Here is a 22,611-nt window from a genome sequence, read left to right on the forward strand (position 1 = left end):
GGTCAGCTCAGGTGCACTGCCCACTGCTTCCTATGAAATATATAGATTTTATGTAATTCCTATACAGCCTAACATTGTGCAAGATGCTAAGGATAATTTGTGAGGTATAAAAGCATTAATTTTTAAGTTGGATACATAGGTTTAATCCTGAAACCAGGGAGAGAGAGAGAGTCTAGGGAGAGAGACAGAAAGTCTTCATTCCTTGACAATGGATACCTGGAACACAGGAGTTACTAAGACTAGCTTCACAGGTGATCCACTTGGTTTGATGAGCAGCTAGGCTAGATACAAAGAAGGAAACAGCCTACTGATGTTCGCAAATATGTTACCAGAAAACAAAACATGGAGAGTCCTTCCCATCACTCACTAAGCTGGAGAATTGATTCAGAGATCAAGTCAGGTATATTCACCTCATATTAATTAGTTGGTACACCTGTGGGAACTAGCTAGCAGGGTGGCATGTCAAGAAGCTTGGCTGTCTTCAGTTTTCATACTCTGGGTAGTGCCTCTTGGGTGGAAATTTCACACTTTGAAGTAAGATAGTTCCTCAGTCATGGCTAGCGCCTATTTACTGTTAAGGGAAAATTAAGAGAAGGAGGTTTTATTGTGTTGGACAATTCTATAGTCAGTGCAACAAGATTTCCTGAATAGTAGGGTTGATCTTAAACCAAATAATATAGCCTGAGGCCCATAACATATTAGTACAGGTTCTAGTTTCTTCTTACGTAAAAAAAAATGTGTTATATGGGCTGATGCACCATACTAACTGCACCCCCCCTCCTTTTCAAAACTGTAAATCCACCCATGCTTATGACTAGTGGCACCTGAATTCATATAACAACTGCTGAGAGATGAGTTCAGTATGTATTACATACTTGTCACAAACCAACAATATTTTGAAGTGTTCATGGGGTGTCATGAATATTTTCTTGAGTTTGCTTTCTGATATGACACATATTGCCTCTCTATATGTAACAGCAAGCTGCATTTAGCCTTATCATTATTATGTCTGCATGAATTGTGGTATTTGATATGAATGTACTTTTTTGTTTCATGTTTTGGCCAGGACTGTTTAGTTAGGCAATGATTAACTTAATTTTCCTTCCCTATTTACACTTGAGAGAAGTAATCACTGAGAATTAACATCTGACATTGGTATGTTTAATGGCCAGTCAAATAGATCCTTGTGGACATGGTGATGCAACTGAGACAGGTCAATCCAGACACTGATGAATCTACATTTTTAAAAGGAGAGACCTGTAGCAAGAAAAAACACCTGGCTATTCAGGTAAGGCCATATTTCACAATGGGGAAATTAAGTGAGAGATGATATTCATAGGATATGTATGAAAGGATGCAAATATATTGCAAATACTCCCTGGGTCATAACTGGATCAGGAAAGACTTGTGGTCTGCTAAACAGATACACCCTGGAAGGGAGGGAGAGAGGAGGGCAAGGAGTTATATGTATAGTATGGGCTCCCTAAGACTCAAATGCATAATGAATGTAAATGACCAATGTAAGTAAGAAACCATACTTAAGCCTTGCCATAAGGACAAGGGTTCTTCCAAGGTGGGGGGGATGGAAATCTGTCATTTCTGAGCACATGACCAGACAAGAGTGTGGTTTCTTTACCTGGCAAAATCCCCTCCAAGAGCTGGCGAGACTTGGGGGATGTAGTAAATCTGGGGTGCTGTCAGTCAGGGAGGTGACTTCTGGAGCATCTCAGTCTGTTCTCAGTGGCCAAGCAGCAGACAACAGAGAACAAATGGGGACTAAAGGATGCTCCTGAAGGTGTAACAATACCCCAGGTGTCTCTCTCAAAGGTGCATCTGACTGAATCCGGGGTCAAGGTGAGTCACATTGCTATATGCTTTCTGTTTCTTCCCTTTCTTCTGGATTACATGAATGGGTCAAAGGAGCTAGTGACTGCATGTACAGTAGTACAAGCACGCATTTGGGTCAGTGATGGGAGTGTACTACTATATAGGAGTTTGCTGGTGAGCCTCAATAGTGTTGCAGCTCTGTCTTTACATCTCTTGAGTGCTTGCGAAAGGTAGGCTTACTCACAACCTCCTGGGTAGGCAGATTGTGCCTCTTGGTTCCCCTCTGCAGGTTGCTACCAGCCTGACATGGCTAAAGCTGACTTATAGCTATAATGAAGATTGAATAGCAACAGATATGTAGATAGATTATAGAGAGGTGGGGCAAAAAATTATGGAGAGCAAGTCCTAGATTGGTGCACTGATTTGCTGCAGGGGATAGCATCTTGCTGCACAGGATTTGCCCCGCCATAAAAGCAGTATGCAACTGGGAAAGAACAGAGCCCCTTAGTAACCCTCAGAAAATTGCCCTTCCAGCCCTCCATAGATATCTCTGCATAGCTATGTAAATGTAGACAGCAGATAAGTAGATATTTTGACATTAAGATATAGATGAATAGAAGTTAATGACTTTCAGAGGTGCTGAGAACCCACAGTTTCAATCAGACCTGATCCAAACTAATTAAAATCAATGGGAGAAGCCCCATTTATGTCAGTGAAGCTTGAAAAATAGCCATTGACTTCACAAGAAGTTACAAATTCTCAATATCTCTGCAAATCAGGCCAACACTGTAGCCAAAAATGATCTTTGTAAAATAAAGTATTTGATCTGTGATAAAAGTGCAATGTTTTCTGCAAGAACAGCAACTCTTAAGTCTCTGACAGGATGACAAAACCTTTTTGAAGCGAAACTTTTTCTGTTAACTTCATAGGTACTTCTGCCTGAACACTACAGCACTGGGCTCAAAATGGCTAAGAAGTGTCATCTAGACAGAAATATCTAATCCTGCTGGCAGCATTCTCACTGAATTTACCAGCAGTTCGATGTACAAATGGGTTACTGGAACAGATCCAAAATTTAGTTTTTGTCTTCTTGTCAAAATAATATAAAGTCTTAGAGCTAGACCATGAAAGAATGAGGTGTGCAAGAACAGACCATTAGGCCCTTGCATATTTTTCAGGGGTTTTGTGTATAAAATGGAGATAATGACACTGACCTCCCTTGTAAAGCATAATGTTGTCTTTGCTAATAAAAAAATAATTTCATTCAGGCATCAAGAGCCAGACCTAAAATTCATGAAGACTCCCACTGATTACCATGGACTTTGAATCCACTCCTGATGCTCCTTAAACCAATATCATGAAGAGATTAATAAACTAGAAATGATGCTAACGAAAATGAATGCAATTCTCACCAGAGAAGAAGCTTAAGTTTCTTACCAGAAAAGAATGACTCACTTTGTAAAAATGTAGACCATGTTTGCTCACACTGTGCCTGTTTGTATGTGTATATATATGTGTGTATAAATAATACACAGAAATAAATGCATAGGGATACAGATATAAATTTGTGGTGAAACAGAAGGAGAGAAAATTCAGCCAGCTTTAATCCTTTTTCTGGGGTTGCCCAATACAGTTGAATCCAATTGGGCTAGTCCGAAATTATAGGGTAATAATGAAAAAGGTAAAAAGATATGTTAGAAATAATATTTTATATGATTTCAACCTCCACTTTTACTGGGGGCTGGTTTTTCTCTCTATATAACAACAACATTCCCTATTTTCATAGCAGTTTGCTGCCTGCTTCCTAGAGGCAGAACAAACAAAATACAATAGAATTGCTATCTACTTTTGGCAGAAAAATAATTATCTTTTAATGTAACAAGCATTATTTATTTTTCTACTTCATTTTCTGTAGCACATTTTTAGTAAGTCCAGTCTATCATTTTATCTACAAGGACAAATTCAGCCCTGGTATCAGTACATGAAATTGTATTGAAGTCAATAGAGTTGTCTTTTTTTGACATGTATTTTTTCCCACAGCCTCTCTGTCTCTCCTTTTGTCATATATAGTCATGTCAGTTTTATTCAAGATAAATAGACTCTCAGTATTAGCCAGATTCTGTGAGGTGCTGGGTGCCTTAAACTCTAAGAGACTTCAAAGGGCAAGCTCATCACCTCCTAAGATTTGGCTCTAGCTGCAGATTTTTTTTAATTCTCCATACTTACTCTAGGAAATACTTTGAATAGTACAAATATTGAGGTTAGCAAACTGCCAAAGCCAGCTTTAGCAAATTTTGGATAGGACTCTGAAACAGTTGTGCTGGGTTTGGTCTTGGTTTGGTTTTATGGCCCTCACCGTACCCCAGATGTAATCTTTTTTTTCTTTTTTTTTTTTTTGGTCAACACAGTTATGTCAACATACATGAGACTGGCATAAAGATTGTGGGGAGGACTAATGGGGTGATTCTTTGGACTAAATACCAAGACTTTCATGAAAGATAATGCTTATCCCTGCTTGTGCATGCACATGCTCACATGTGTATGTTGAAAAATAGGATTTTTATATCCTACGTGTCCTTCGTTATTTTTAAATATCCCAAGCAAGATCAAGGGCTAAAAACATACCTTTGCAAGATCAAGGGCTAAAAACATACCTTTTCTTCCTTGTATGGAAACTGATAACCTCCTTCACATTTCTAAAGGAAAATCTGGGGAATGGGACTCTTCATTGTAGTTTTTTCTCGGGGAAGGTCTAAAGTTAGATTTTGCTCAGTGAAAATTTGTAAAATTTGCCAGCTATTGTATATAACTTAGCCCTATGTTGAAGTAAACTGACTTTGTGGATTTGCATTTCTCAAGCACCAGAAAAGGGGAATAATAGCAGTGGGAGGCTCTAAGCTGTGCCAAGATTGGCAGAGCAAAATTCTGTTCTGCATTGCACCCTCCAGCCCTTTTTCCTCAATGTGACCTCTACACTGAGAAGGCACTCAGCTGTAGTTCATTTGTTCCTAGAGGCAGTTCCCTGAAATACTGCTTCAGACTCAGTAAATCTGGCCCAGAGTATCCAAATGATCTTACATCTGTACTGCTGAAAGTATCTATTATTGAGAAGCACAGAATGAACATCACAGGCACGGATGGAAGTAATGTTTTGTCTCATGATCAGCCCCCTGAAAGCACTCTTCAGCCATGCCCCAACAGAAGTGCGCAGCTGCAGAGCACTTTAAATTTGCCTGATCTTGTGACAAATGAACCCTCATTAACAAGCGGAGCACCTTCCTTAACTTCTGTTAGTGCCAGCCCGGGGGCAGGGTTAAGATCATAAAGCCCAGCCCCACCCTGGGTGCTGTCTTCAGGATGGAAGTGGAGAAAAGAAGGGGAGGGAGCTTGGTCTGGGGTTTGCCTTGCCTACACTGGAGGGGGGAGGTGTGCAGATTGGAGGCCAACCAAGGTAGGGGGGCCTCCAATCCACCCCCTTCCCCAGTGCAGACTGGGCAAACAACAGACAGAGCTCCCTCCACTCTCTTCCTCCTCCCCACCCCCCATCCTGAAGACAGCACCAGAGTTGGGAGGAGCGGAGTGGGGCTAGAGGAAAGAAGCTGCAGACATGCCAGTGGCTCCAAAGTGGAGCTCAATCCTCCACCCCCACAGACACAGCAGAGAACATCTATTGGGTTGGCAGGGGGGAAGAGGGGTCCCTGAAAGTCATGGTGCTTCCTGTGAAGCACCATGAGTTACAGTAGGGAGCTGCACATCCGTCAGCACCCAATGTTGCATTTCTTTTTCCAGGAGTTCACTAAGATGAACATCTGCACAAATCCTATCTGACATAGGTTTGTCCTGTTCTGCTTAGGAAAGTATATATATTAGAATAAATATTAATAGTGAAACAATGCAAGGGATATTGTAACCGAAGAATGATGAGGTAACTAAAAGTTAGGTATGCTTTATACCCTTCATGAAGAAATTTCTCTGCCTTACATAATACAGTGGGAAAGGCGAACCTTGCTGCTAAAATTCAATCTCAGATATCGCTTCTCTGCAAAAATAAATGTGATGAATTAAAAAGTAAGCGTTGCATCAGGAAATGTGAAGAATGTTTGAATTCCTGAGCAAACAGAAAACCCTAACCCAGAAAAAATCTTTCAATAATGGTTTACTGATTTGTTTGACCTTAAAGTTCTTCTTCGCAATGTTGTTGATTTCTGCCTATCAGCTCTCTGTTTTAAAATCTTCTTCTAAACAGACCATTTTGGCAATATGCAAACTAGTTTTAATGAAAAAGGGCATCCTGAAGTCACTCTGGGGACTGAAAGGTTTAATTTATGCAAGTGCTAATATTAGTATCTTTCCAAATTATTCCAATGGCTCCTGAAACAGGGAAGAGGACCTGATCTCTCCAAATGAGAAGTGAGAGAAATGGACATTTATGCTGCAGTTCTCTTCCTTCCCACTTAGTTAAGGGACATCTGTTTTTTTAACTAAAGAAAGAAGAAATGTATTTCATAGACTTCATAGATTACAGCGACATTAGGGCTGGAAGGGATCTCGGAAAATCACCATTTAGGAGAGGCTCAGAAGAAAACATCTAGTCAAACCTTTTAAACTGAGAATTTCAAAGCCAGCAGATTTAGATACTGCATTCCCATTATTTTTATGGTTAAGAGGCCTTCAAATTCCTGACAATCTCAAAGTCTTCTTCAGAGTTCCACTTCAAAAATTGAGAGAAAAAGTAGGTACTGCAGGCACTTCAGTTTACCTCCTATTCTGTTTGCCTGCATGCAGATATATCAAATGATGGTCTTAAGAGGAAACAAGCAGAAAATGTCAGATACAGACGAATTCCAGGAAAAATACCAAAAGACTAGTGGGTAAGCTGGTCAGTGAGAAAGGTCTACCTGCCTTCCTTCAGAACCAGAGCCTAAGATGAAAGAGATGCTAAGCCATTACAAATTACCAACTAAGGATAAGTACAGACATTCAAAAAGCCCCTGGCGGAGGTGCCCCAGACCCCTCTCCCCACAGCTCCCCCACCTGGGCTGCATAGCAGTGCAGTGCAGCAAGGGCAGCTGCAGGGAGAGACCCCAGAGCCCTCCCCCTACAAGCTCCTCTCCCAGCCAGGCAGCAGCTCGCTCCTGCCTAGCCAGGGCTGCTGTGGGAAGAAGAGACCCCAGCAACAACCCCTCTCCTTGCAGCTCCCCTGTCCAGGCTATGCTGGGTACAACCCAGTAGGGGCAGCTGCATTAAGAAAGACCCTGGAGCCCTTTCTCCGTAGCCCCTCCCCCTCAACTGGGCTGCAGGCTGCAGTGTGCTGCAGGGCCAGGGCAGCTGCAGGGACAGAAACTCCCTTCCCCCACCCCTGCCACTGCCCCTGGCAAGGCTGTGTGCTGGGCTGGAATCAGAGGCTGTCACACACTAGGGTCAGTGACACCCAAGGGGGCAGGGCCAGCCCAGGTTTGGGCAGAGCAAATGAGCTTTGCTTGAGGATAGAGTGCAGCCCTGCACAACACTGCCTGGGAAGGCAGTAATTGCACTCAAAGTTAACCCTCAATGAGATCTGGCACAGACATTCAATAAAGTGCTCTAACAGAAAGTGCTTTAGGTTAGTACACATCCATCCAGGGTTAGCTTAGAGCATGATCCACCATTTTTAAGCACTCTCAAAGCCATGAACTGTTCAGTTACTTCCTTAGAGTGCTAAAGCATGACATGTAATGTCTGTACCCAACCTAAGAGAAGAAAGAAAGAGCATCAGTGGCAGCTACATGAGGAGAGAGACTGCACAGATATTCAGGCCCTTGGAACTAGAGGGTTTTTCTGAGGCATCTGGTTCTGCTTAAACTTTGAGAGGGATGATGAACAGAAACTGAGGTACGAGGACATTGCAGATTTACCTTAACTTTCCTGTGCTTGCTATGTACCTTTGGGAAATGGGGAATATATCTGGAAAGAGTAGTTTGAAGTCACGTTAATGAACCATTAGGCACATTTTAGGAGTGAAAAGGGTGCTGCAAGGGCCTGTCCTGTTGCCAAGGTTAGAAACAGAAGGTTGCTACCCTAAAAGAGCAACGAACTGCAGAGTTTCACTTGGAGAGAGATGAAGCCAAACCTGTCTCCTGAGGGCTTGCGCTCATGAAGCAATGCAAAGGGATATAAGATATATTTTACTCTGTGTGGGAATGAGTAGAGAGAGGTAGTTAGCTGTTGTGTTAGTCTGAAGTCAGGAAGAAGACAGGATGGGGTAGTACCCTGGAGACGAACTACTTCAGAATAGCATAGAAATCCAGTTTAAAGTGGAGTGAGTTCCAGTTTGGAAAAAGAATAAGTAGATGCCTGCTGTTTGAACACAGGAAGAGGAACAAAGGAAAAACCAGAGGACAGACTACAGGTGCAGTTCACCCTTGAGCCATCACAGCAATTAATGTGTATGTAGTCAAAGGAAAGGGACCTATTTTTTTAGAAAACAAATAAAATGATGCCTTTGTCTTTATTATTTATTCACAGTTCTAAAGATAGTTACATTGGTAACTTTGAAAATGCAATACAATCTATTTGGTGTTTACAAATCCCCTGCCCTCACGGAGTCTAGGTAGATTTGATCTGTTTTAGTCTGCTGCTCCAAAAAACAATCTGATAAAGCCATACGAGTTGCCACATGGTAATATCAAGCTATATAATCTGATGTGTTGGGTCCAGTTTTAAGGAGCTCCCTATGAATTTCAATTTGAAATCTGGAATATGAGTAGATGGAATGTCTAAAATTAAGGATTTTTGAAATAGGTATATTAGTTACAAAACTGAATTTCACATAAAGCCAAACTGATTTTGTATTACTTAATATACATTTCATCTAGTATCTTTTAAACTCTTTTATTGATGAACTCATATATGTATGTACATATATTTTATCTCTCTCCATTGAAAATAGTAAAACACTAGGCACTTTATAAATGTAAAGTTATTTTGGTCAACAGAAACTACTACTGGCTCTTTGGGCTGGTTAAAAGAGAAAAACTAGTCCACATTTTAAAATTTAAAGTTCTTTTAAATGTAAAAGGCTCCACAACTAATCCCTTTGTTTTTAAAAAAAGATTTTACACATTTTCATCCCCTGATTTTTCTTAGTTTTCAACAAAAATATTATTGCAAATCATTTTGATAATGTTTCTGATGTTTTCAATAATGTTTGTGTAGATATATTTAAAAAATGCACAGAAGTTTTCATGAAGAGACAAGCCTTCCAAACATTTCTATTTTTCATGTGCAAATGTGAGGTTTTATACATGTTGTGGTGGCATATATATTTTTTGCAAGACCAACCTATCCTACCTTCCCTTGACATGTGGCCATATACTTACCTTGACAATACAAGAAACAACTAATAGACTAGGAGAGAAAAAGAAATCTTACAAGCCGGAAAAAAAATTAACATAACAACTATGTTGGTTATAATAGATTCTTGCAGAGATTTCTCCTTATTACTTACACTCTGAAGGGAGTTGTAGATTTGCTCATGGGGATTGCTGACAAGGAACAGAGGTGTCACAATGATTTAATTTCCTACCAACTAATTCTCCATGAGCTTGTGTGAAAACGACTGTTAGTTCTATTCTATTCCAAAGTTTACTGTGCTCATCATCACGGTAGGTCCAAGAGCTTTTACTAGTACATTAAGCAACATGAATGGCATCTGTCGCATGTTTCTTCTCTCATTCTCTCTCCAGCGGGAGAAGTAAGAGCAGTAAAATGTTTTGGGTTTGTTTGTTTTATGTATATATGGTTAACACTGCAAAAGTCAATGTCAAAAAAATGTGCCTTGAACTGGGAGTAGGTGGTGGTGCATTATTGCATGGTCCTTAGCTCCTGGGAGAGTTCATTCTAGTCTCAGATCAGCCTGCAAGAAAGTTGCACGTCCTGTACAGACAAGTTTCACCCTTACTGTAAAAGCCATTGTGCCAAAGAGTGAAGGTGTTAACTGGTTATTAAGCACAGTCTGGAGCTTTAGTCAATCTTTTAAATATCCTGGGAAAGTCATGCAAAAGACTAAGTTGCCATGTATATTGTTTGTTAACAATAATCGACGATCATGCTATTACAGTCTCTCAAAAATGCCAGAAAGCTGGGGACCCGATTCCAATTTCACTGCCTCATTAACCTTGCAAGTTTAACTCTACTGGGTCCAGTTTGTTGCCACCCTGTATTTGGGGTAGCTATTTCTATATGTGCAAGAAAAGTGCAACTTTTTTACTATTCTAATTTTGTAACATCTTATGCTAAATTTACGCTGGTGTAAATGGCTGCACAAAGAGTACAATGACAAATTAAAACCCTTAACTGTAGCTTTGTCCTTCCCCATTTACAATGGAAAGGGGTAATGGAACCAGGCCTTCAGTTTTCCTGCCTGGTATTTTGATGTAATTTTTTGCAAAATACATTAAAATAAGAAAGAGTTTAGTAAAACCCTATTTGTTTAGCTATATGTTTAGAGGATGTTTTATGAGGGACAAAATGCTGCTGTTTTGTGTAGCCCACCTATCAAAGCAGAATAGAAATGCTAATACCAGATTTAGATAATGAAGAATGTGCTTTTCACAGGACCAAGCTGAAATTTTCCCACTCGATAAACTGAAGCAAATCTTTATTTTATATTGAGAACAGTCTCCTTTTGGTAAGAGAAAATGACATTTTTCTGCCAGGTCCTTGAACTGTTTTACAAGCTTGTATTTCTCTACTTGTAGCACCTAATACACCTTAAAATCACTGAGGGCCAGATCCTATCATCTTACCCTTAAGATTAAGTCTCAAAAATGCAACAGAGAGGGAGAAAATCCACCCACCTTTTGTATGAATGTTTTTCAGGGACACAACACAATGGCACCTAAGTCCACTTTGGTTCTAAATCCCTCATACCCTGGGTCATTCAAAATGCCCAGTGCAGCCTTGCTGCAGGTCCTAGATTTATGCTGTCATTGGGAACTTGTAAAAGAAAAAAACCCTTCATAATAGGTACAGAGCAGAGGTGTAATGATGCAGCCACACACCTGGGGCAGTTGTAACTTCTGGTTGCCAATGTGCCACTGGTGTGATTGCACGACAACATCAAAAGTCATTTTTTGTGGCCTCGCCAAAGTCCATGCCAGGCCAGCTCCCACATCATCCTGCCCTAGTTACACCACTGGTACAGAGGGTTAATTAATTATAACATTACATACATGTGACTAAAAACCTTGGGTGTTTATTGTATCAGTCACATTTGTTCTCTCACTTTCCTTCTATCTCCTTCCTTCTTTGTACCCTCTTTCAAAACACATTGTTCACTTTTACTAGACCATAATTCTGGATTTTCTTTAAACCTATTACTTCTGTTCTTTAACTAATGAGACTGAATGAAGCTCTTGCTTGACCATATCCTGTCTCAGTCTGGTAAAAAATGTGTTTTGCTTCTTTTTGAGCTGGGTTATTACCATTGAGCTGGCACTGAGCAATGTGTTGAGGCCATTTATATGCAGATAATCTGCTGTCCTCCTCCTTTCAGTAGAGGCCATAAATTAGCATTCAATTTTTGCTACATTTTGTCAGTTTTTTAAATTCATTTCGTGTGTATTTACTCTCACATCAATCTCAGTTGTTCTCCAGTTTGTGCCATACTGTGGCAGTTTTTTAGCTATTCCTGATTATTTTCTCTTATGTTATGCCTTTATTAAAAGACTTAAATTCTTCTAACACTTCTTTGCTTAATGGAATTAAGTTCATTCCACATGCATTGCCTGTCTGTCTCAATGGGACTTCTTTATATCACACTCTCTGGAGCTCTGATTTAAGTTCTCCCTTTTTTAAACAGAATTTGTCTTCCATTCTGTTACTGGACACACTTGGTATACCTTGAACAGTGTATTAGGAATAGTGAACACCAAATACTGAAGATACTGGTTTGATTGCCTTTAAAAAGTACAGTTTCATTTCTTTTGCTTTTCTCCCATGGTTGTGTATGTTCCAAAATCATATCCTTTGCCCTGTGTTTTTGCGGGCAGAATTGAGGGGTATAATGACCAATAGCTGAAACAGCAAAAATTTCAAAATGCAGATATGGCCAATTAGCCAAAACAGAAACTTTTGGTAGGAATTAAAGGGGTTTTTAATATTTTTGTCATGGGGCTAAGGAAACTTTAAAAGATTTTATTTGGTCATAGTACAGAATGGGGGTGGGGAGTGAGGAGGTAGAGTCTGATATAATAAGGTTTTGGTGGGGTAAGACTGTTTTCCACCCAGCTCTAATCTGGACCTCCCTTCACTAGTAGTCATAAACGCTATCCTGCCTTCTACTTAACCCAGACAATGTATCTACATTAGTCAGAGTCAGTAGTTAGTTTTCCCTAGAGCGGCAGCCCTGTGCCCTTCTGTTAGAGCTGGCCACAACACAGGGTTTGTAATTGACTAGGATGTGGTTGTTGTTGGGCGAGGGGGCAGGGGTCCTGCTTTGCTTCTGAAATCTGTTTTCAATCCAGATTGGTCCAAACCATTTTTTTTTTTTAATTTCCAGTGAAGCTCCCTGGCCCTGTGGCTGCTCAGAAGAAAGGAAAATGGCTCTTGTCACTTTTAATGCTACTATCAGCCACAAATTGGATAATAATATCAATTACATTGAGTAGCTAAAGGAAGCTCCCATGATCCTCACCTCTAGAACAGACCTCTCAGGGGCCTACTGTGGGCTGGACAACTACAGCTTTTCTAGATCCACAGCTCTGGAGCAGCCTTATGCTATGACGTTCCTTTCCCTTCCTTCCAGGTCAGCCGCTAGCTCCCCTCCGAAGTCCTTCCGTGAGAGAACCCTGCCTTGGATTCAAGGATTCCGAGAAAACTTCTTCAGACCTGAGATATTTTACCAGCTCAAGAAACTGGCATGTTCCAATTAGTCCCTTTTTTGGCAAAATACTTTACTAGATCTGCCTCTATTCTCATCAAACTTTGATCCTTTCCAGAAAGACACCAAGTATCCTTTTACTTGCTATGATGTCTACAGGAAATCAGTCAGATATACATCTCTCCCTTAATCTTTCTTGTGGAAGTAATCAGCTTCCAGACCAGGCTGGATAGGCTTCAAGAAGAAACTTTTGATATTTTTATTTCAGCTTTTGACATTTTTATTTCTGCAAACTTAATATGTATGAATATTTCTGAAAAGATTCTAGGGGCTGTTATTCTATTCAAGCCGGTTTTCTTATTATGTAGTGTGAAGTGGGTGAGGTTTAAACTTAATAATAAACTAGTAATTATGTAAAAATAATGTTTAATAAGTATGTAATAATTATGTTTAATAATAAATTAACTTAATAATAATCTAATAAATATGTGCACAATAATGACAAAATAAATCCTCTATATGCCTCTATAGATATTTGTCCTCTAAACCAACTTTGTTTTTCTCCTATAAGTTTAGCAACTTTGAGTCAATTTTGTGACTAGTCTTTCTGACATTTTCCTTTTTAGACATCCTAACCTTGGTTCTTTTTTTTTTTTTTTACTAGACAACTGTTAACATGTTTTTTCAGTTGCAGAACAAGGACATTCTAATCAATTGTATTAAAATACCTTTTCCAATCTTTGCCCTTTTCTCTGAATTAACTGAACCTAAACCTGTTAGAATCATAGAAATTATAGTAAACTAGGGCTGGAAGGGACCCCTTGCTCAAGACAAGATCATCTCTGTCTGTGGTGTACGTCCTTTGTGGGTGAAGACCACATTCAGCGGGAGAAGGGGAGGGAAGAAGAGAGAAAAGAAGTGGGAAAGAAAAAGGGAAGGAGAAAAGAGAAAAGGAGAAAGAAGGAAAAGGAGAAAAAAGGGAAAAGGAAGAGAATGAAGGGGGCTGGAGGCTAGGTCACATAAGTATATAGGTGACTTATAAGTCCAATCTTTGCTTTGAACAACCTGCTGCAGCAGGGGCTGGAAAGTGATGAGGACTGGATATGGGAGGTTTTCATTTTCCTGGCTGCCCATTTCTTCATTGCTTCTGCCGTGCATTCCTGTTCAAAGGCCAATGCTCCATTTTGGATTTGGGACCTCCAGGATGGATGGTCACAAGCAATTTGCTCCCGCAACTCTGGGTCGATGCTGAAACTCTTTAGGGACCCCTTTAGGGTGTCCTTGTACCATTTCTTCGCTGCACCACAAAAGCGTACTATAGTTTGCCATAGAAGACTTCCTGTGGCAGGCGAGTGGCAGGCATAAGGCAGGGTCGGAAGTATGATGGCTTTGTAAACCTTCTGATGATGTTTTGTCAACATTCTGATGCCTCTGCAGTCCCAGACTGACTTAGGGAGTCTGCTAAAGGCCATGCTAGCTTTCACTAATCTCACATTGACTTAATCATCAATGTGGACAGCACAGGGGAGCATGCTGCCTAGATAGACAAACTTGTTGACTATCGATAGTTGTTGGCTTTTAACTGAGATGTGTGGTTCCCAGGGTGTTGTGCCAGGTGCAGCTTGAAACTTCACTTCGGTCTTCATCAAACTTCTAGCGAGTCCAAAGTTGTCACAGGCTAACGAGTGTAGGTTCATGAATCGTTGCATGTCAGCCTGTGAGCCTGCACATAACACACAATAATCAGCAAAGAGGAAATCATGAAGTGTGGCTGTCTGGACTTTGGAGCTCACTTGGAGCCTACACAGGTTGAAGATGTCTCCGTCAAAACGGTATCTGATCCTCATACCAAGGTCATCATCTTGGAAGGCGTCCAACAGCATAGCAGAGAATATCATGCTGAAGAGGGTAGGTGTGAGCACACAGCCCTTCTTGATGCCATTTGTGACCGAAAAGGAGTCAAAGCATTTGCCAATCACAAAGATGTGTGCCATCATGCCATTGTGGAACTGTCAAACCATATTGATGAATTTTTCAGGTCATCTGTAGTTCATGATTTTCCAGAGGCCTTAGCAGTTCACCATGTTGAAGGCTTTGGTTAGATCAACGAATGCTAGGAGATGGTCAACATTCTGTTCCTGGCATTTTTCTTGAAGCTGCCAGGCTGCAAACACCATGTCAGTAGTTCTGCATCCTTTTCTGACTCTCAGGCAGTAGGTCATTTAGATGGTTGGTCAGCCAGTTGAGGAGGACTCTCGCCAGTACCTTTCCGGCAGTTGAAAGGAGGGAAATGTCTCTGTAGTTGTCACAGAGTTGGCGATTTCCCTTCCTCTTGTACAGATGGATGATGGAGGCATCCTTGAATTCTTAGAGGACTACTTCTTGTGACCACATACCGCAGAAGATCTCAGTTAGTTTCTCCATAAGGCTGTAACCACCTGATTTGTAGTCCTCCACTGGAATCATGTCAGCTCCAGGACCTTTGCCACTAGACATACTGTTGTATTTCTGTCTAAGCTGTGTTAAACAAATGTTTTTAACTTTGAAGATTACAAATATTCTGATAAATTCTTCTCTGGTTCCTCTAAGTGGATATAGTTTCCAAAATGTAATCTCAACATTCCCACCTCAAAACTCTTACTATCCATTTTCCTTCTTCCTCATCCTATCCTGCTCTGCAATCTCTGTTATTCCCAAGATCTGTTTTCCCTCTCCTTATGTTCATTTTTGATAGTCTTCATGGGACCCAACATGTCAGGTGTCACTACTACTGCTTTATCCAAATCTAGCACGCTGTGCTTCTCATGTTAGATGTATATCAGAATCCATTGTGAGCTAGATCAGGGAAAATGCAATATACCTTCAGGCAGCACAGACAAAGCAGTGATTTTCAACCTTAGACTCAAGACATCAGTCCATAACTTTTGTGAATTAAGTGGCACCCCTTTAAAAAAATTAACATATTTTTATAATGCTTACCTGCTTGAAGAGGGCTGCACCTCCTCCTTCCTAGCCTATCAGGGCAAAGCCTAAGCTTCAGTGAGGGCATCTACACATGTGCTTTACTGCGGAGTTGACTAATTAGCTCGTCAGTAAAGCATTATTCTCTATATGTGCAGCACTCTTAGGCTGGAGTAAACTAATTAACTCCACCATAGGACCGAGCTGCCCAACACAAGTACTATCACACAACACACATGGAGACACTGATGGAGCTGCCTGGGGCACAAGGGCCCTACAGTGCAGGGCTGCCTGCTGGCTAGCCCCTCACTGTAGCATCCTCATGCCTCAGCCAGCCCCTCCGCAGCACACTGAACCAGGGTGGGAGCAGCTCCAGGCTGGCAGGTTGACCCCCCCCAGACCGTTGGCAGCTGAGGTTGTGCTGCCCTGGCTCAATGTGCTGAGGTCCTGGGTGCGAATGTGTAAATGCTGCACCCAAGAGCAATAAACTCCAGCGCAAACTGTACCAGACTTTATTGTGTTGAATTAATAGTACATGCAGATGTACCCAGTGAGTATGGGATGAGGATTGGCTGGAAGGGAAGAGCCTTAACTCCTCACAAGAATCTGGATTATCTCACTTATCTCTTCATTCCTGTTGACACCCCTCAAAGCCATGGATGGCACTCTGGTTGAGAATCTCTGCTTTAAGGCATAAGATAAGCACTGTTAGACCTACTGAATCATAAAAGAGTCTTCAGACCTAGTGAAGATTCTGTAGGGGGTCAGAGAGAACAGAAAGGGCTAAAAAGGCTTCAGTGAGTTTAAGGTTATATAATAATGGGATATAGGCCTGGAAGGGATTCCATAGATGAGCATGCGATTTCAGGAAGCCATGATATGAATCCCCTTCACAAGGTTAAATGTAGCTACATGTTTTGCCTTCCACTGTCTGATTAGAAGACTGTTCCAGAACTTCATTGCTTTGTTGGTTAGAAACCTTCTAATTAACAAGCTAACTTGATTTTGATAGTTTATAAAAATGTGTTCACATGCCAACATTGTCCTTTAGCTTAAATAACTCTTTTCTTACTTCGATGTTTACCTGATACATTATAAACAAGGGATTCTTTCAAGTTTCATTTGACTACACTAAACAAACCAAGTTCTTTATACCTTCTCTTTTAAGATTGGCTCTCCGTTCCTCTGATTAGCCAAAGAACCTTTGTCTGCACCTGGCCCAGTGTCAGTTCATCTTTCTTGATTATAGGTAACCAGAAATAGGCACAATATTTCAGATGAAATTTTCCTAGAACCTTCTACAATGCTATTAATCCTTTCCTATCGCTGCTGAAACATCTTTGCTAATACGTACTAGAACTGCATTTGCCCTTTTCACAGCTGCATCACATAAGTAGCTCAGACCCCTCCTGGATCAACTCACACACCCAGGCACTTTTCCTCCTTAGTCTTTTCTGTCTGATGAGTTTCTTGCTTAGAGAAGAAATTCTTTTTATTGGCCCCCAAATGACCTTGCATTTTCTACTGTTGAATTCCATCCTATTTCTATTACTTCAGGCCTCAAGGTCATCCATTTTTTCTATGTGATATCCCACTCTTCCTCTTTACTCCCAGCTTTGTGTTAGTAGCAAATTTCAGCAGCATACTCCTACTTCTGCTGTCAAGGTCATTAAAGAAATTGTTAAAGAAAATTGATCCCAAAACTGATCCCTGAAGAACTCTACTAGTAACCCCATTCTAGCCTAACACTTCCTCTGTGAACAATATCTGTTGCCATTTCTATTTATCTAGTTCTTTACCAATTTTACAATTCTCATTCTAATCCCCATCTCTTCCAGCTTAATTAATGGTTTCCCATATAGCAGCATATCCACCCTTCCCATTTCTGGAAAATTGGTTATCAAAGAAAGATAAGTCACAACTTATTTTTCATAAATCGATCCATGTGGCATTTGGTCCCATTTTCCATTTACCTCTGTCTTAAACTATTCTTTTCTTCAAATTTTATTCTCAGGCCTGTCATATGTTTGAGTTCAGGTTATTGGGCCAATAGCTGCCTAGATCACATTGTTTCCTTTCTTAAATATACGGTCTTGCATTACTATCCTCTAGTCCCATAATAGTACCCCAACTCGATCGCAGAGCTCTGATTTAATCTTCCAGTTTTGTCAGAATTCTGGAATGCAGATTATCTGGTCCTCCCACAACCTGAATGCATTAAGGTTTTTTGAGTTTTGCTTCTACCTTTACTGTAGTAATCTGTGGTGATTTCCATATCTATGGAAATCATCCCATTCAATTATAGAAAAGTAGGTCTGGATGGGACATCACAAAGTCATTTAGTCCAGCCCCCTGATCAAGGCAGAATCACCCCTGTCTAAACCATCACAGCCAAGTGTCTATCCAACCCCTGCTCTTGAAAATTTCCAGGGATGGATATTCCATAACTTCTCTATACAGCCTGTTCCCATGCTTGTCTGACACATTTATATTCATAAAGTTTCTCCTAATCTCCAAGCTACAACAGAGGAAATTTAGGTTAATGTCATTGCCCCTAGTCTTATCACCTATGGCCACAGAGAAAATCCCATTTCTATCTCTATAATCACCCTTCATGTATTTGAAGATTTTCATCAGCTCTCACCTCCATCTTCTCTTCTCTAGACTTCTCTTTCAGCCTGTCTTTGTGCTTCCCAGGCCTTTAATCATTTTGGAAGCAGTCCAGTGAATAGCACCCAATCTGCCCACATCCTATTGAAGTGAGGGGCCCAACGCTGGACACAGTACTCCATGTAGGTCTCACCAGTGCTGAACAGAGTGGAAGGATAACTTCTCTTGATTTTAAAGTGCTGCCCCTGTAATACAACCCAGCAACAAGAGCATATGGTTGGCTTATATTCAATTCATGTTATATTGTAACTCCCAGGTCCTTATCTACAGTATTGCAGCCTAGCCAGTTATTCCCCAATCTGTATTTGTACATATCATTATTTCATTCCAAGTGCACTGGTCTGCACTTTGCACCTGTCCTTGTTGAATTTCATTTGGTTCATCTGTGGACAATTTCTCCATGGTATCCAGGTCATTTTCGATCCAAAACTTGCCCTCCAAACTATCTACATCTCAATCCACTTGTTGTCATCCATACATTTGCTATGCCTGTACTTGATCCTTTTGTCCAAATTATTAATGAAGATATTTAAAAATACCAGACTTAGGGCAGACCCCTAGGCAGCCCCATTTGATACTTCCTCCTAACTACATATTGAGCCACTATTGGCTACTTGTTAAGACTGGTGATCCAATCAGTTATGTACCCACTTTACTGTATTTTCATCTAGCCTGTATTTTCTTAGCTTGTTAATGAAACTGTCATAGGAGATAACGTCAAAAGCCTTGCTAAAGTGAAGGTATATCACATCCACTGCTTTTCCCCCAGCCACAGACTCTGTCACTTTATCCTCAGCCTGAAAGAAATCAGGTTGGTCAGGCATGATTTGCTGTTGGTGAATCCAAGCTGGTTGTTCCTGATCACATTGTTCTCCTCTAGACGCTTCAAAATAGGTTTCTTGAGGATCTGCCCCACGATCTTGCCAAGTATTGAGGTCAGACTGAATGGTCCGTAAAACCCTGGATCGTCTTCCCTTTCTTTCAAGATGGGCACTATATTTGCCCTTTTCCAATCATCCTGGACCTCACCTGACCTCCACATGTTCTCAAAGAGGATAGCTAATTGTTCTGAGAATACCTCAGTAATCCTTCAGTATCCTACAGTGCATCCTAGCTTGCCACACCAACTTGAAAGCATCTAGTTTATCTAAATAATTCCCAATCTGTTCTGCCACTGCTCTAGGCTGTTTGATGCATTCCCTATCTTTGTTTCCAACTGTGCTTGTCATCTGGTAGCTGCCCCTATCGGTAAAGACTAAAATTTAAAAAAAAGACATAAATACTTCAGCCTTCTCTTCATCTATAACTTGGTTGCCATCTGCATTCAGTAAGGGACCTACAGGTTCTTAGGTCTTCTTACTCTTGCCATACTTGTAAAATCCCTATTTATTGCATTTTTATGTCCCTTGCCAGTTGCATCTAAAATTGTGCTTTGGCTTTCCTAATTTTCTCCCTGTGTGACACTCTTATACTCTTCCCTTTCAATATGACCAAGTTTCCACTTCTTGTAGCATTCCCATCTGTCAGAAAGTTATCCCCATTACACCCCAAGAATTTATCAGACCATGTGTGTATTGCTTGTGCATTATAAGACGTGTTTCCCTCCCAGAAGATGTCCCAATAATTAAAGTTCCCCATAAGAACCAGGTCTTTTGATTTGGAAGCTTCTGACAGTTGTTTAGAGAACACGTCATCCACCTCTTCCTCCTGATTTGGTGGCCTATAGCAGATGCCTACCGTGCTGCCCCCCTCTGCCCTGCTGTTCTCCCCTCTACCCCTTACTCAGAGGCTTTCAGCAGGCTTACCACAGAATACATGTACTTCTCCTTTATATGCAAGGCAATAACTCTTCCTTTTTTCCCTTGCCTAACCTTCCTGAACCAGTTATAACTGTCGGTGACCATGCTCCAGTCATGTGAACTATCCCACCTCACCTCTAATCACAGTTACATCACATGGGTCAACACTGTTGTCTTTAAAGTGAAGAATTAATTTAGTTTTGATACCTTAACTGCATTTAATTTCTGTGCTGGCCTCACTGGATAGTAGATCTACTTCTTTTCTTGTTCTCTTTTTCTGTGTTTGACTGGAGAAGCATATGCCATTTATCTAATTATGTTTTGCAAGGTTGAACTTGGCTTGACTTTTAGCAATCATCACTTTATAAATATATTTCTTGACCTCTAAGATATAGCTTTCTTTACTGACCAGTCATTTTTTCCTATCTGTCCTTATTGCAGTTTCTGGGATAGGTATTCATTCAGTTACATAAAGCCCTTTCCTGCATTTCTTTTCTTTCCTGATTTGCAGTGTATACACATTCAGATTTAGTACCTTTGGCTTGAAGAAATTCCAGGGCTCTGCCATAGTCTAGACCCTGAGCTCCTCAATCTTGCTGATTTCAGATTAGGTGTACTTCCACTAACTGTAATACCAAACTACTGTTTTTTTTAATATTAGTACTTTCTTTTTTTCCTATCCATCCTTCTACTCACTGCAAGTCTTTTATGCATTGTCTTCCTCATGTATTTGAGTTCTTTCTTCCCCGTGTACTGAAACCAGAGTGGATTTTACACAGATCTCTCCCAAATTCTCCCCTCATTTCTTAATCAGTCTTGCCAGCTCTGATCCAAGAAGGATATTTCCATATGTCCCAAAACTTTCTTTTTATCATTAGCTCTTGAGCCACCTGTTAATATTAACTACATGTCATTCCTTCTTATCTAAGAACCAGAAGAATAACACTTTAGGTCACTTGAACAGGGTGGGGTAGGAGGGCAATTCCCCCAGGCTGGTGCAGTCATCCATGACAGATCCCTATCTGCAGCATAATTAGTCCCCAGATGAAAAAAATGAATAGTGGATCATCATTGCATACGTCTTTAGTAAGCCCCTTCACAAACCCTACCTCCAAAAAAAAGATACAGCAGACAGAAAAAAGGTAAAGGAATGGCAGCAGTGATGATCAGGGGTCTGAAAGACCTCTGTCTGAGGCAAGACTAAATACTAGGTCAAGACTTTTCAGCTTAACAAAGATGAACTAGGGGCAGGGGAAATCGTAGAGGTCTACAAAACCATGAATAGCGAGAAGAAAGTAAATAGGAATGAATAATTTGCTCACTTTCACCGTACTAGAACTAGGGAACATGTAATTAAATTATTAGGTATCAGGTTTAAACCAAACAAATATAAGTTCATTTTTTACAAGGTGTGGAACTCTGCTGCAAGATGTTGTGGAGGCAGTTAATTTAACTGAGTTCAAAAGTGAATTGGACAAATCCATAAAAGATCCATCAGTTGGTAGTAAAAAATGACAGCCTTCAAATTAAGACATACTAGGCCTCTGAATACTGGAAGCTATAGGTGGAGAGGGGTAGGGGTTGGATCATTCACAACATGCCATTTAAATACTCTCTTTCTTAGTATTTCACACTGCCACTATGAAAGACAGGATACAGGGCTTGATGCACCAGTTTTCTGACCCAGTATGGCATTTCTTATGTTCTTATGGATTTTCTACTACTGTCACCAGGTGGGTTTTTTTTCAGCCTCACGTCCACATTGGGTATCATTACTTTTGTCAGACAACTCATCTTTCAATCTCTTTCTATAAGTACTGACTCTAGAATAATGTACAGTCAACAGATTCTCCATCAAGCCATCTTCATGGCCTCTGCAGTTCTTGAGGTCTACTACACAACTGTCACCAACATAGTTTTCTCCACCTTTAAAAGAAAAAAAAGATAAACCTCCAAGGTTACTAATGTCCATGCAAACTCTTCTGCCTACTGTCTGCTTTTCTGGCTTCTCTAGTCACCAGGCTTCTGTGGAACCAAATTCTTAAACTGATGTTGAAGTGAAGTAATGCCATTATAATCATGATTTGCACAGGATTTAAACACGTTCTGGGAGCAGAATTTGGTCCATGGTATTTTTCAAATCCTTCTATCAGAAGCACACTATCTCCACCCCTCTAACAAGGATTACTTGCAGAGGCTGGAAGTGAGAGTCACTTTTGGGAGGGTTATGAAAAGAGAAGGATCTTCATTCACCTCCTGAGTGGTCACAGGTTAAGAATAAGTGGGAGGAGCAAGGAACAAAGAGAAGACAAGACATACCATATTTACTCAAATGCAAGATGACCCTTAAAGGAAGATGACCCCCCAATATGAGTTTCTACATGCAAAAAATGTATAAATTTATTATAGTTTTTCCATGTGTGGAATCTAATTGTTAGAGAATCACCTTAAATACATCCCCTTCACTGCTGCAGGTGGTGGGGGAAGGGGTGA

General features: G+C 40.6%; 1 long non-coding RNA gene across 1 annotated transcript in view; it reads left to right on the top strand.

Moving 5' to 3' along the window:
• Positions 1-3,420, top strand: part of LOC102369464 — a 36,194-nt gene extending 32,774 nt beyond the window's left edge. Inside the window, exons 2-4 of the long non-coding RNA XR_323589.3 lie at positions 1,173-1,288; positions 1,731-1,854; positions 3,096-3,420. This is a non-coding gene — a long non-coding RNA (uncharacterized LOC102369464). The remainder of the gene's footprint in view (positions 1-1,172; positions 1,289-1,730; positions 1,855-3,095) is intronic.
• The last annotated feature ends 19,191 nt before the right edge of the window (positions 3,421-22,611 follow it).

The sequence above is a fragment of the Alligator sinensis genome, unplaced genomic scaffold (genome assembly GCF_000455745.1).
Source record: "Alligator sinensis unplaced genomic scaffold, ASM45574v1 scaffold952_1, whole genome shotgun sequence".
Classification (NCBI taxonomy): Eukaryota; Metazoa; Chordata; order Crocodylia; family Alligatoridae; genus Alligator; species Alligator sinensis.